The sequence below is a fragment of the Ceratotherium simum genome, chromosome X, assembly GCF_057802395.1.
Source record: "Ceratotherium simum simum isolate JZ-2026a chromosome X, ASM5780239v1, whole genome shotgun sequence".
In the NCBI taxonomy this organism is placed as follows: domain Eukaryota; kingdom Metazoa; phylum Chordata; class Mammalia; order Perissodactyla; family Rhinocerotidae; genus Ceratotherium; species Ceratotherium simum.
The window spans coordinates 66101029-66117272 of record NC_141940.1 but is presented as its reverse complement, the minus strand read 5'-3'; positions in this window follow the sequence as shown (position 1 = coordinate 66117272).

The following is a 16244-nucleotide window of genomic DNA, read 5'->3' as shown; positions in this document are numbered from 1 at the left end:
TTCTTGTGGTGGTTTGTCTGGTTTTGATATCAAGGTGATACTGGCCTCATGAAATGAGTTTGGAATTGTTGCTTCCTCTTCAACTTTTTGGAATAGTTTAAGAATGATTGGCATGAATTCTTGTTTAAATGTTTGCCAAAAGTCACCCATAAAGCTATCTGATCTTGGTCTTTTCTTTATTTTGAGGTTTTTGGTTACTGATTCAATCTCATTACTAGTTATAGGTCTTTTCAGAATTTTTGTTTATGATTCACCCTCTTTGGTTGTATGTTTCTAAAAATTTATTCATTTATTCTAGGGTATCCAGTTTTTTGGCATATAATTGTTCACAGTAGTCTCTTATGATCTTTATTATTCCTGTGGCATCCATTGTCTCCTCTTTCATTTCTGATTTTATTTGAGTCCTCTCTCTTATTTTCTTGTTAAGCCTAGCTAAAATTTTGTCAATTTTCTATATCTTTTCAAAAGTAATCTCTTTTCTTTGATTTTTTTCTATTGTCTTTGTATTATCTATCTTATTTATTTCTGCTCTACTATTTATTATATCTTTCATTTGCTAGCTCTGGGTTCAGTTTTCTCTTCTCTTTCTAGTGATGAAAAGTAAAGTTAGATTGTTTATTTGAGATCTTTCTTCTTTTTTATATTGTAGGCATTTATTGCTATAAACTTCCCTATTACTACTTATTTTGCTGCAGCTCATAAGTTTTGGTATGTTGTGTTCTCGTTTTAATTTGTCTTAATATATTTTATAATTTCTCTTTTGATTCTTCTTTGACCCATTGTTTGTTCAGGAGTATGGTGTTTAATTTCCATTTACTTATAAATTTTCCAGCTTTCCTTCTGATATTAATTTCTAGTTTCATTACACTGTGGTCAGAAATGATACTTGGTATGATATAAATCTTCTTAAATTTGTTAAGTCTTCTTTTGTGACCTCAAACATGATCTGTCCTGCAGAATATTCTGTATGTGCTTGAAAGGAATGTATATTCTCATGCTGTTGGATGGAATGTTCTGTATATGTTAGTTAGAGCCATTAGACCATAGTATTAAGTTCACTCTTTCTCTGTTGATTTTCTATCTGGATTTTCTATCCATTATTGAAAGTAGGGTATTGAAATCTCTTACTATTATTGTTTTATCTCTATGTCTCCTTTGATATCTGTCAATATTTACTTTACATATTTAGGTTCTCTGATATTGTGTTCATTTATGTTTATAAATGTCATATCTTCCTGGTGAATTGACTCTTTTATCATTTTATAAAATCTTTCTTTGTCTGTTGTGGCAGTTTTTGACTTAAAGTCTGTTATGTTGGATATAAGTAGAGCCACCTCGGCTCTCTTTTAGTTACCATTTTCATGGAACATATTTTCCCATCCCTTCATAGTCACTGTATGTGTGTACTCATATCTAAAGAAAGTATCTTGGAGACAGCAAATAGTTAAATTTTGTTTTTTTGTCTTGTTGTATTTTTTGGGCTGGGGAAGATTTGCCATGAGCCAGCTTCTGTTGCCAAACTTCCTCTTTTTTTTTTCTCCCCAAAGCCCCAGTACATAGTTGTATATTCTATTTGTGAGTCCTTCTAGTTCTTCTATGTGAGCTGCCACCACAGCATGGCTACTGACAGATGAGTGGTGTGGTTCTGTGACTGGGAAGTGAACCTGGGATGCTGCATCAGAGAGCAATGAACTTTAACCACTATGTCATAAGGCCTGGCTCAAATCTTTTTTTTTTTAATCCATTCAGCCGTTCTATATCTTCTGATTAGGAAATCTGATCTATTTTCATTTCAAGTAATTATTGAAAGGATTTTCTCTTGCCATTTTGTTAAATGTTTTCTGTGTGTCTATAGTTCTTTGTCCTTCTTTTTCTCTTTTTCTGTCTTTCTTTGAGTTTCATTGATATATTGTGTTGATATGCTTTGATTTCTTTCTCATATTCTTTTTTGTATGTTCATAGGCTTTTTCTCTGTGATTCAATTGGGGCTTGCACAAAATATCTTATGGTAATAACAATCTATTTTAACGTGATGAAAATTTAAATTCAATTTCTTGCAAAACCTCTGCATTTTACTCCTCCCACCGCACATACACAATGTTTTTGGTGTCACAATATAAATTTATTTATATTGTGTATCTATTGACATATTTTTAGCTATAGTTATTTTTAATATTTTTGTCTTTTAACTTTCATACTAGAATTAAAATGATTTATCTACCACCATTAGAGTAATACAGTATTCTGTGTTTGTCTATATACTTACCTTTACAAGTGAGATTTATGCTTTCATATTATTTCATGGTGCTGTTTAGCATACATTTATTACAACTTGAAGAACATCCTATAGCATTTTATATGTCAGCTCTAGTGGTGAGGAACTTCAGCTTTTATTTTCTGGAGAAGTCTTTATTTCCCCTTTCCTTTAGTGAAGGACAATTTTGCCAGGCATAGTTTCTCGGTTGGCAGGTTTTTTTCTTTTAGCACTTTGAATATATCATTCCACTCCCCTGCAGCCTGCAAGGTTTCTACTGAAAAATCTGCTCATAGTCTTATGTGGTTTCTTTTGTACATGACAAGTTGCTTTTCTCTTGTTGCTTTCAAATTTTTCTTTGTCTTTGTCTTTTGACAATTAGAGTATAATATGTCTCCATGTGGATTTATCCAAATAAATTATTTTTTATATCTTTTGGGATTGTTGGATCTGCATATCCATTTCCTTCCTCAGATTTGGAAGGTTTTTAGGTATTATTTCTTTTAATAAACTTTCTGGTCCTTTCTCTCTCTCATCTCCGTCTGAGACTTTTATATGTACATATTGGTTTCTTTCATGGTGTCCCATAAGTCCCTTAAGTTATCTTAACTTTTATTCTTTATTTTTTTATCCCCTTACTGAATTATTTCCAATTACTTGTCTGTGTGTTCACTGATTTTTTTCTGCCTGCTCTAGTCTACTATTGAACCCTTATAGTCAAATTTTCAGTTCAGTTTTTATATATTTAAGCTCCAAAATTTCTGCTTGGTTCTTTTCTAGATTTTCTATCTCTGTTCAAATTGTCAATTTGTTCATGTATTGTTCTCCTGAGCTCATTGAGCATTTTTTCATATTTATTTTGAATTGTCCAGCAGCTTATGCTTATATCTCCATTTCATTAGAGTCAGTCTCTGGAGTTTAATCTTGTTTCTTTGTTTGGATCATGTTTCCCTATTTCTTCATTTTCCTTGAATCTTTGTGTTGATAGCTACACATTAGAAAAAAACCACCTCTCCCAGTCTTCATGGATTGGCCTCATACAGAGGAAAACCTTCGCAAATCAACCTGGCCACAGCTTCTGTGGGCCTAGCAAAACTTCATTATAGTTCAAACTGTGATCTTTGTTCTTAGTGGCTTCCAGGCATCTAATGTATGTGGGGTCTCATCAACACTCCTAGACAGTTGAGACAGAGACCAGATCTTTGGGAAACTCCAAAAAATATTAAAACACTTCATGTGAGGTTCAACTATTCCTCCTCTAGAAGACTCTGGGAGCTGTAGTTTATTGCCTGATTACTCTACAGTGAACTGGAGGGAGGATCTGTGGCAAATGCCTGCATGCTATTTCAAATCACTGTTTTTGTTCTCTAAAGTCCCCAGGGACCTAGAATATTCTGCGCCACATCAGTGCTCTAAGACAGGCAAGATTGAAGCCAGTCTCTCAGACATCACCTGGGATCTGTGATCCAAATCTTTCCCTTCTCAATGAGAAACTGGGAACTGGGTTTTCCTCCAGATCATATAGCACCGTACCAAGAGTGGGGATTATGGGGAGATAGTAGCTCCAATTTTGCTACCAGCTTTGAAGTGGCTGGTTTTGCACTTGCTCATGGTGCAAGAGCCTCTCTAGTATCTGGATTTCTTATAAAAGGACTTGATCTACATATTGCTGTTGAATAGATGTATCTGTGGGGAAAAGGAGACTCCAGGATTTCCTATTCATCATTTTACTGAAGTCAATCTCAAAGTATATTTTTTTAATTTTCCTTGTTATTTCTTCATTGACCCATTTTTTAATTTTAGAGTATGTTGTTTAATTTTAGAAAACATTGAAATTTTCCAAATTTCCTTTGGGTGTTGACTTCTAATTTTATTCCACTGTGTTGAGAGAATATACTTTGCATTATATAAATCTCTTTAAATTCATTGAGGTATTTTTTACAGCCTAGAATGTGGTCCATCCTAGATAATATTTTATGTGCATTTGAGAAGAATATGCATCATGGTGCTATTGCATGGCATCATCTTACTTTCATCATGTTTATATATTTTAATCAAATTTGTCTCTGGTAGCTGACACAAGAGATGCTTCTTGGTTTTTTTCAAATCTAACAATCTCTGTTTTTCATTGGATTGTCTAATCCATGGACATTTACTATTATTGTTGATATGATTGAGTTTTACATCTTCTATATTTTTTGTTTGTTTTCTATATGTCTATGTCATTTTTGTTCCTCTATTATTCCTTAATCATTTCTTTTTTATTAAGTGGATATTTTAGTTTAACATTTTATTCTTTTAATGATATTTTATTATATTTTTTGTTGTGTCCTTAGTGATCGCTGTAGGGCCTGCAATAGACACATTTTCTGAGATCTTCAGATTTATACTGACTAAATTACAGTTAAATACAGAAACTTTACTCTTTTATAGTTTCATTCTCTCCCCTCTATTTTAGTTCTATTATTGTTATACATATCACTTATATATATATGGTACAAAATCCACAAAACATTGTTAAAATGTTACTTTATATAATCTTACATCTTTTAAAAAAGTTGAGAGAAAAAAGGAGAGCACATAATATTTGCAAAGTGTGTTATATTAACCTTCTTACTTACCCCTTCTGGTATTCTTCACTTCTTCCTATATAATTCAGTTACCATCTGGTGACATTTATTTATTCCAGTACAGCTTTATGCTCATATGCCTTCTTTGTGCTGTTCTTGTCAAGTACACTACATTTCTATAAGTTATAGGCCCAACAACATAAATATGTTATTGTTTTAAGCAATCACTTTTTAAATCAGTCAAGAGAAGAAAGAAGAAATATGCATTTATTCTGTTTTTTTTTTTTCATTTTCATGTGGATCCAAATTATTGTATGTGGTCACTTTCAGCCTGAAAAACTTTATTATTTTGTGTAAGGCAGGTATATTAGCAATGAAATCTCTCCTTTTGGTTATCTGGGATTGTCTTTAAAGCACTTTTGTTTTGAAAGACACTTTTACAAGACATTATATATATATATATTTATAATTTACAACTTATGAATTATTTATTTCTGGAAATTTCCATTTAGTATTTTCAGACCATGGTCAACCTCAGGTAACTAAAACTGCAGAAAGTGAAATCACGGATAAGGAGGCACTACTCTAATGTTGTTTTGATCCCCAGTTTGTCTTTATAACTTTGTAATCTCATTTTTCACTTTTTTTTGTTGTCTTATCCTTTCATCTTGTGTGTCTTGCGTTATTGATTTCATGTTGTCCGTGAGTTCTTTTAAAGTACAAATGACTCATTGTGGAGATTTTTTCCTGTTCTTTGGGTAGTGTTTAATTCCATAATTTATTCTTCTTTTTTGTCCTTTTGTTTGAAATTCCCTTTGGTTTTGCCTATCAAGATTTTCACCATGATGTGTCTGAGTGTAGTTTTTTTTTTCTGTTTATCTTATTTGTTCTTCTTAGTTTATAGATTATTTCTTATCACATTTGTAAAGTTTTCAGTCATTATTTCTTTGAATATTTTTCCTATCCATTTATAACTCTGAACTTCTAGCACTCTAATTACATGTATGTTCATGCAGTTAATGTTATATCATATCTCTTTGAGGCTCTGTTCATTTTTTTAAATTACTTTTTCCCTGTTTTGCAGATTAAATCATCTGTATCAATTAGTGCACTTATTATTTCTTCTGCCAGCTCACATGAACTATTGAGACCTTCTAATATTTTTTAAGACAGTTATTGTACTTTTCAACTCCCAAATCACCATTTTGGATTTTTCTTTTAATATTTCAATCTCTACATCAGTATTTTCTATTTTAAAGAGAGTGGCTTCATATGTTTCTTTTATATTTTAAGTGTGGTTTCCATTGGTTTTTTAAACACATTTATAGTAGCTTCTTTGATATCTTTGCTAATTCCTCCAACTGTGCCCCTTCAAAGGCAGTTTCTATTGTCTGCCATATTTGCATTTGTAGCACACTTTCCGTTTTTTGCATGTATCAAATTTTGTTTGAAAACTAGATTTTTTAAATAATATAATGTAGTTTATCTGACTATTGATACATCCCTGGATACTTTTTTATTGTTTTCTTCGTAGTTTCTTCATTTGTTTAGTAGCTTGGCTGAAAAAATTGTATGAAGTGTATCTCCCCCACAATGTGCAGCCACTGATGTCTCTGATTAGATTTTTTACATTGTTTATTTCTTTTCACCTGGCTACATAGATGTTCTGTCTTGGTTGACATAAGACACATAATGTCAGAGATTATGCTAGAGAGATACATCAGTAAAAATGAAAAATTAAGGGATTCCAAAAATTATGTTCTCCATAAAAGCAATTTAAAATGAGCATAACCTATAAGAATGAACTTCTTTAGAAATGTGGAAATTGACTAACAGCTTGCAGGATTCTGAAGAACATTTACTTGAGAGAAATGGTTGAATCTCTCTAATAATAGTAATAATTTTGTCATTTTTATTGTCTTATGCCCATCTTAACACTCAATTTTCACAATAGTCTTGAATACAAACAGCCCAAAATCACAGTGAAAACCATCAACCTGGTAGCCACCACTAATAGAAAAACTGGCTTTGAACTTCTTCAAATCCCCGTTATTAGAAATTGTCATTATTTGACATGTTTTTTAGGTCAATGGAAGATCCCATTTGAAAGGCTATCTCAATATGTCTGATCTTATTCTATATAGAAAGGATTTTTTTGTGAAAATAGGAATAATTGTTTAAATTCATTGCTTCCTGAGGCAGTGGAAAAAGCTGGGGTAAACAATAAGCTATAAAAACTTGCAAGTGAAACCTAGGAAAGAAGATGTCCATAGAGACCTTGAAATATTCTGGCATATTTCTGAGACCTAAAAGATGATGCACCTGCAAAGAGCAGTGTGCTGCCCCAGGATAGTGTGCAAGTTTAAGAAATAATTGGAAGGCCCTTAGATCCAATTTTGAGCTGTAGCTGGGACACTGCACAATTAGGAAATGAAAACAAAAGTAGAGCTATCACTGTTGAAATGAATGTTGAAGGCATTCCTTAACATGCACAAACAGGCCATTAACAAAAACTTGGAGGCTTATTGGTTCCAGAATTTTAAAGAAAGCTATCTGCATGCTTTAGCTTGCCATTAAGCTGAGTAGAGACTTCCTTGGCTACAAATGACAAGGAATACATATTTTACAGAATTAATTGAGAAAAGTTACTAAACAAATAATCAATACAGGAAACAGCAACAATAGCAAACCCTGAGAAGGAGGAAGAATCTGATTTCCATATTTGTCATATTATTTTAAATGTGCACTTTTCAACAAAAATAAAAAACATGGAAAGAAACAAGAAAATATGACACATAGACAGGAAATAAAGTGACCAAAATATACTGTCACCAATGATGCCCAGATGTTGGCGTTACTAGACAAAGACTTTAAATAAATGATTTTAGTCTGTTCAAAAGCTAAAGTAAACCATGTCTAAAAAACATTTAGAAAAGTATAATATTCATTTATCACCAAGTAGAGAATATCAATAAAAAGATAAAAATTATAAAGGAGCCAATATAAATTATAGAGGTGAAAATTTTAACTAATGAAATTAAAAATTCACTAGAGGCTCCAACAGAAGATTTTGAGATGACAGATAAAAGAATCAGTGAGCTTAAAAATAGATCAATATAGATAATCTAGTGTGAAAACAGAGAGAAAAAAAGAATTAAGAAAAATGAACAGAGTCTTGCAGATCAGTGGGATATCATCAAATATGCCCACACACATATAGTATGGGTCAAGAAGGAAAAAAGACATAGAAATGGGCAAAAAAAAAAAATTGTTTGAACAAACAATGGCCAAATTCCCTCCCAAATAATGAAAAATATGAATCTATGCATCCAAGAAGCTAAATGAGTTCCAATTGGGAAAAATTCATAGGTATCCTACAGTTTTATACATCATAAACAAACTACCAAAAGCCAAAAACAAAGAGATAAGCCAAAAACAAATTACAAAGAGAAAAGTGAGCCATTATGTATAATGGATACTCGGTAAGATTAACACCAGACTTATCATCAGAAAAAAATAGAGACCGGAAATCAGTGGGGTGACGTGTTCAAAATGCTTATAGAAAATTAAAAACATGTGAACCAAGAATTCTATATCTAGCAAAATTATCCTTCAAAAATGAAGGAGAAATTAAGACATACCAGCACTATGTAGAATAAGCATTTTGTCTTGCTCTTGATATCAAGGAAGAGCATCAGTATTCACTAATAAGTGCAATGGTTGCCTTGGCGTTTTTGTAGATGATATTTATCAAGCTGAGAAAGTTCACTTCTATTCCCATTTTGTTGTTGAGTGTTTATATTTCAATCATAAAAAGAAACTGGGTTTTGTCAAATGCTTTCTCTATGTCTACTGTGATGATCATGCATTTTTTCTCCCTTATTCTATTGGTATAGTGTATTACATTGGTTAATTTTCATTTGTTAAATCAACCTTGCATTCCTGGAATGGCTTCTACTTCATTATGGTGTATAATTCATGTTCTGTTTTTTTCAATTATTTTATTGAGGTCATAAGCGTTCATAATATCATGTAATTTCAGGTGCACAATATTCTTTATCAGTTTCTGTATAGACTGCATCTTGCTCACCACTAATAGTCTAATTTTTATTTGTCATTATATATATGTGCCTCTTTAACTCTTTTGTCCACACTCAGCCCCTTCCCCTCTGGTAATAACTACTATGTTCTCTTTTATCCATGTGTTTATCTTCTACATATGAGGAGAATCATACAGTATTCGTGTATCTCTATCTGGCTTATTTTGCTAAACATCATAACCTCAAGGTCCATCCTTGTTGTTGCAAATGGGATGATTTTGTCTTTTTATGGCTGAGTAGTATTCCATTATATATATATATTACACCCATATATATATATAGAGAGAGATATATATATATCACATCTTCTTTATCCATTCATCTGTAGAAGGGCACATGGAATATTCTCCAGGAAAGATCACATATTAGGCCACAAAACAAGTCTGCATAAATTTAAGAAGATTGAAATAATGTGAAGCCTCTTTTCTGACCACAATGATAAAATCATTTACAAGAAGAAAAATAGAAAAGTCATAAATATTTGGAGATTAAACAAAATGCTACGGAACAACTCTTGGATCAACAAAGAAATCAAAGGAGAAATCAAAAAACACCTGGAGACAAATGAAAATGTAAACACCACATGCAAAACTTATAAGACACAGCAAAAACAGTACTAAGAGAGAAGTTTATAACAATACAAGTCTACCTGAAGAAGCAAGAAAAATCTCAAATAAACAATCTGACAGCGCTCCTAAAGGAACTAGAAAAAGAAGAACGAACAAAGCCCAAAATCAGTAGAGGGAAGGAAATAATAAAAATCAGAATGGAAATAAATGAAAAAGAGACTAAAAAGAAACAAAAAAAGTCAATAAAACTAAGTTCTTGTTCTTTGAAAAGATGAACAAAATTGACAAAACTTTACCTAGACTCACCCAAAAAAAAAAAAAAACAAAGAGAAGACTCACATAAATAAAATCAGAAATGAAAGAGGAGAAATTAAAACAGAAACCTCAGAAAGACAAGAGATTATAAGAAAATATTGTGAAAAGCTACACACCAACAAATTGGATAACCTAGAAAAATGTATAAATTCTTAGAATCATAGAACCTTTCAAAACTGAATCAAGAAAAAAAGAAAATTTGAATTGACAAATCACCAATAAGAAGATTCAAAAAGTAATCAAAAACCTCCCAAAGAACAAAAGTCCTGGACCAGATGGATTCCCCAGTGAATTCTAGCAAATATTCAACGAAGATTTAATATCCGTGTGTCTAAAACTCTTCCAAAAAATTGAAGAGGAGGGCAAGCTTCCAAGCTCATTCCGCAAAGCCAACATTACCCTGATACCAAAGCCAGGCAAGGACAACACACAAAAATAAAATTACAGGCTAATATCACTGATTAACATGGATGCAAAAATCCTTTACAAAATACTAGCAAATCAAGTACAGTAATATATTAAAAAATCATACTCCATGATCAACTGAGATTTATTCCAAGGATGCAGGGATAGTTCAACATCCATAAATCAATCAATGTGATACATCACATTAACAAAATGAAGAATAGAAATCACATGATCATCTCTATAGATTCAGAGAAAACATTTGACATGATACATCATCCATTTATGATACAAACTCTGAATAAAATGGGTATAGAAGGAAAGTACCTCAACATAATAAAGGCCATATATGACAAACCCACAGATAATATGACACTTATTGAAAAACTGAAAGCTATCCCTTTAAGAATGGGAAACAGATGAGGATGCTCACATTTACCACTCTCATTTGACATTAGAACTCCTACTCACAGCTATCAGGCAAGAAAAAGAAATAAAAGGGATCCAATTTGGAACAGAAGAAGTAAAACTGCCACTATTTGCAGATGACATGATTTTATATATAGAAAACCCTAAAGAATCCATCAAAGACTATTAGAAATAATAAATGAATACAGTAAAGTTGCAGGGTAAAAAACAACATACAAAAATCAGTTGCATTTCTATATACTGACAATGATATAGCAGAAAGGGAAATTAAGAATAGAATAACAACAAAAAGAATAAAATATCTAGGAATAAATTTAGCCAAATGAGTGAAAGACCTGTGCACAGAAAGCTATAAAACATTGTTTAAAGAAATCAAAGAAGACACAGAGAAATGGAAAGATATTCCATTCTCATGGAATGGAATAATTAACATAGTTAAAATGTCCATACAACCTAATGCAATCTACAGATTCAATGCAATCCCTGTCAAAGCCCCGACAACATTTTTCACAGAAATAGAACAAAGAATCCTGAAATTTATATGTAACAACAAAAGATCCCAAATAGCTAAAGGAATTCTGAGAAAAAAGAACAAAGTTGGAGGTATCACAATCCCTGATTTCAAAATATACTACAATCTTGTAGTAATCAAAACAGCATGGTAATGGCACAAAAATAGACACACAGATCAATGGAACAGAATTGAGCACCCAGAAATAAACCCATACATCTATGGGCAGTTAATTTTTGACAAGGGACCCAAGAATATACAATGGAGAAAGGAAAGGCTGTTCAATAAATGGTGTTGGCAAAACTGGACAGCCACACGCAAAATAATGAAAGGAGACCATTACCTTTCACCATAGACAAAAATTAACTCAAAATGGGTTAAAGACTTGAATGTAAGACCTGAAACCATAAAATTTCTAGAAGAAAACAAACAATACACTCTTTGACATCTGTCTTAGCAGCATCTTTTTGAATACCATGTCTCACCAGGCAAGGGAAACAAAAGAAAAATAAACAAATAGGATGGCCTCAGACTAAAAACCTTTTACACAGCAAAGGAAAGCATCAACAAAATCAAAGGAGAACCTAACAGTTCAGAGAAGATATTTACAAACCATGTATCTGATAAGGAGTTAACATCCAAAATATATAAAGAATTCATACAACTCAGCAACAAAGAAAGATGTTTTCCCAAAGAAGATATACAGATGGCCAAGAGGCACATGAAAAGATGTACAACATCACTAACTATTAAGAAAATGCAAATCAAAAGTGGGATGAGCTATTACCTCACACCTGTCAAGATGGCTATAATTAACAAGACAGGAAATAACCAGTGTTGGAGGGGATGTGGAGAAAAGGGAACTCACATACACTGCTGGTGGGAATGTAAACTGGTGTAGCCACTATGGAAAACAGTATGGAGAGTCCTCAAAAAGTTAAGAATAGAACTACCATATGATCCAGCTATTCTACATCTGGGTATTTATCCAAAGAACACAAAAACATGAATATGTAAGGATGTATGCACAATAGCTGAAACTCAGAAACAACCTAAGTGCCAATCAATGGATGAATGAATAAAGAAGACATAGTACATACACACAATGGAATACTACTCAGGTATAAAAAAAGATGAAATCATCCCTTTCTGACAGTATGCTAAGTGAAATAAGTTAGATGGAGAAAGTCAAATACTGTATGACTTCATTCTCAAGTAGGAGATAAAACAACAACAAATTAACACATAGATACAAAGATTAGATGGGTGGTTACCAGAGGAGAAGAGGGGAGGGAGAAGGATGAAAATGGTCATAGGGCACATGTATATGGTGATGGATGGTACATCTGAAATTTATAAAATTTTATAAACCAATGTTACCTTAATAAAAAAAGATAAAAGGCAGAGTAAAAATAAATAAAGTAATGATTGAATTAATGCATAAATAAATAAATATTTAGTAAACATTAGTATTCGTAGAGTTAGTGTTGGTATTGTTATTCCAAGTCTATTGTATGGGTATTATTGCTTAATTAGAATAAGTAATTATGTTTATATCATTGACAACCAGATATTTTGGCATGGAAGAAAAGGGATACACCTTTAATATTGATGAGGTGAAATTAAAACCTCATCATCCTAAATTGAAATTGCAAATATCAATATGAACACATGAGGTATTTCATCTTTAAAGAAAACATATTTCTGAAGCAATTTTAGTTCAGCCAAAATGGAGTGGCCCCATTCCTCCCTGGTCCTCCCCATTACAACTAAATAAACCTGGATATAATATAACAAATGAGCACTGCTTTAACCTCTAAAAGGAAGAAAAAAATGTGGACAGCCTCCAGAACTCAAGACTTGAGGATTTATAAGGTGATGAGTCCTCTGTATTTCCTCATTGCCTCTCATATATCCCATACAGGGGGCTGCAGAAATCTACAACCTGGAACCACCAACAGATACAGACCAAAAAAGCAGCTGTAAGCTGCTTTTTTTCCCCAGAAAAATGACCAGGGAAATAACAGAAAACGTTTTTGGCAATACCTTCCCTACAGCAGCCAAACACAAATGGACAAAAAAATGTTCCCTCTTTCCCCCATGGTGTCAGTGAGGCGAAGAGGAAAGTTTTTCTTCTACCCAATCCCACCCAACCCACCCCACAAACCATAAATAAGCAGTACACCTCAATTCACCCACTGCTAGACGATGGCAGGTTGAGTGGGATATAGTCTTCTGTTTTTTGCCCAGAAGAAAAATTCTACATTCCCACCAGGTGATACAGGCAGGCCAAGCAGAATTAACCCATTATTTGATTCTCCTGCCAAGGTAGTGTCAACAGGGTCCAGTGGCAAGTTATGCCTCCACTACAACCCAGCAGCAAGGAGACTCATTGAGGTTGTGTGAGGCAGAGGTAGTCAGCACTAGGCATTACCAGTTCTCTCCACATGACCAGAATCTATTGCGGGCCCAGCTTCCACTCCCACCTAGAATCACTGAGACTGAATAAGGAGGTGCAAGTCTCAGCTAGCAAACACTTTACTTCCCCCCTCTGGTGTCAGTGGGGCCCAATAGGAAGTTGAACTTAGAGTGAACAAGGTGAAGCAAAGCAGACCTAGTCAGCACTCCTGTTTCCTCCCCTCTGTTATTGGTAGGGTCCAATGTAGAGCTAAGCCTTCATCCAAACCTGTCATCAATGAGGTAGAATGAAGTGGTGATAGGCGGATTAGTAGACACTCGATTTTCACTTTCCTCCACTATTGGAAACAAGTCCTAGTGTAGAGTTGAGCTTCTGCCCCAACCCTGTAGCAAGAAAGCAATGTGAATTTTCAATGCACTTTATCCTCCACTCTATGCGCAGTTGGGCACAGTGGGATGCTGAGCCTACACCTCCATTCAGAGGCAATGAGGCAGTGCAAGTCATACCCCTCACGTAACAGAAAGGATCAGTAGGCCTGAGGGAAAATCTAAACATCCACCCCATCCATCAATAATGAGGCAGTATAAGTCAGTGTGCCACTTTGCTGGGGTGGTGTAGGTAAGACCAAGCAGGAAGGTGACCATAATACTTATCTGATCCTTGTGCTACACCCCAACAGAGGCATAGCCTACTAAAAACAGAAGATTAAATAGAATCAAGAGTCTCAAAATGCAACATTCAAATGTAAAGGACAAAATTGAAAATGACTGGTCAAACCAAAATCCAGGAAAATTGCAATGTTAATGAGAAAAGACAAGCAACAGATGTCAACAAGGAGATGAACTAGATGTTTGAATTATCTGACAAAGACTAAAGTGTCCATCAGAAAAATGCTTCAGCAAATATAAATTTTCTTGAAATACATAAAAAGAATAGAAAAATGTCAAAGAATAGAGGTTATTAAAAATGAATGGAAATTATGTAACTGAAAAATGTAATAACTGAAATTTTTAAAAAATATTTCTGCAGGATCAATAATAAAGTGGATGTGACAGAAGATAGACTCACTGAATTTGAGAGCAGATAAATAGAATATATTAAATCTGAACAACAGAAATACAATGTAATGAAAAAAGTGAACAGAATCTCATGTACCTGTGGAACAATAACAAAGGATCCAGTTTTCATAAAATCAGAATCCCAGAAGGACAATAGAGAGAAAGTTAGACTGAAAAGGAATTTGAAGAAATAATAGATGAAATCTTTCCAAATTTGGCAAAAGATATAAACTACTAACTCAGGAACAAACCCCAAACAAGATAAACCCATGCCAAAAAAAAGTTTTGGAAGCATCTAAAGAAAAAAACACATGACTTTAGGGGTACACCAGTTCAAATGACAGAAAACTTCTCAACTGAAACTAATCAGTCCAGAGGAAAGTATCCTTCAAAAATGAAGGGAAAAATAAAAGCATTCTCAGACAAAAGGAAAACAAGATAATTTGTTGCTAGCAAAACTACTTTTCAAGACTAGCTAAAAGAAGTTATTTAAAAGAAAGGAAATTATGACAGAAGAAGGCTCAGAGTTTCAGAAAAGAAAGACTAACTGAAGGTATAAAATAGGAGTAACTATAATAAACTCTTACTTTTCATGACTTTCTTAAATCTTGATGGTTGAAGCAAAAAGTATAATACCGTCTGATATGGTACTCAGTATATTTAGAATAAATACTTAAGACAATTACATTTACAAAGTAGAGAAGGTAAAGGGACTTAAATGGAAATAATGTTTCTACATGAAGCAGTAAAATGTTGGTACCAGTAGACTGTGACAAATTTATATATATATATATATATATAGTAATATGAATAACAAACACTAAAAAAACTATGCAAAACAATATACCAAAAGTACTACAAATGTATCAAAAAAGAATCCTAAGAAATCTTCAAACAATACACCATAAGGTAATAAAAGTAAACAGAAAGAGGAAAATCAAATGACATAAAAACTAAATAATAAAATGGTATAATTAACCCCTATATGTGTATAAATATCTTAAATATAAGTGGCTTAAATACACCAATTACAGACAGATATTAACAGAGTGGATAAAAATATGACCCAACAATATGCTATGTTCAAGAAATACATTTTAGATATAAAAACATAGATACAAAGTAAAAGGATGGAAAATATATATACATATAACCATTAATTTAAAAAAAGAAAAACTAGTTATATTAATATTAGGCAAAGTAGACTTCAGAACAGAGAAAATTACTAGAAACACATAAAAGCATTATACAATAATGAAAGAAGCAATCCACTAGAAATACAGAACAATCATAAATGTGTATGCACCAAACAACAGAGCCTCAAAATACATGAAGCAAAATCTAACAGAACTAAAAATTAATAGAAAAATCCATAATTATAGTGGGGTACTTCAACACCCCACTCTCAACAATTGATGGATTTATTAAACAGACAATCAGAAAAGGTATATAACTGAACAAAACAATCAACCAGAAGGATCAAATTAACCTATATAGAACACTCCATAAAAGAACAGTAAATATATATTTCTTAAGCACCCATGGAACATTCAACATGATAAATCATATTCTGGGACATAAAAACAAACCTTGACCAATTTAAAATAATTTAAA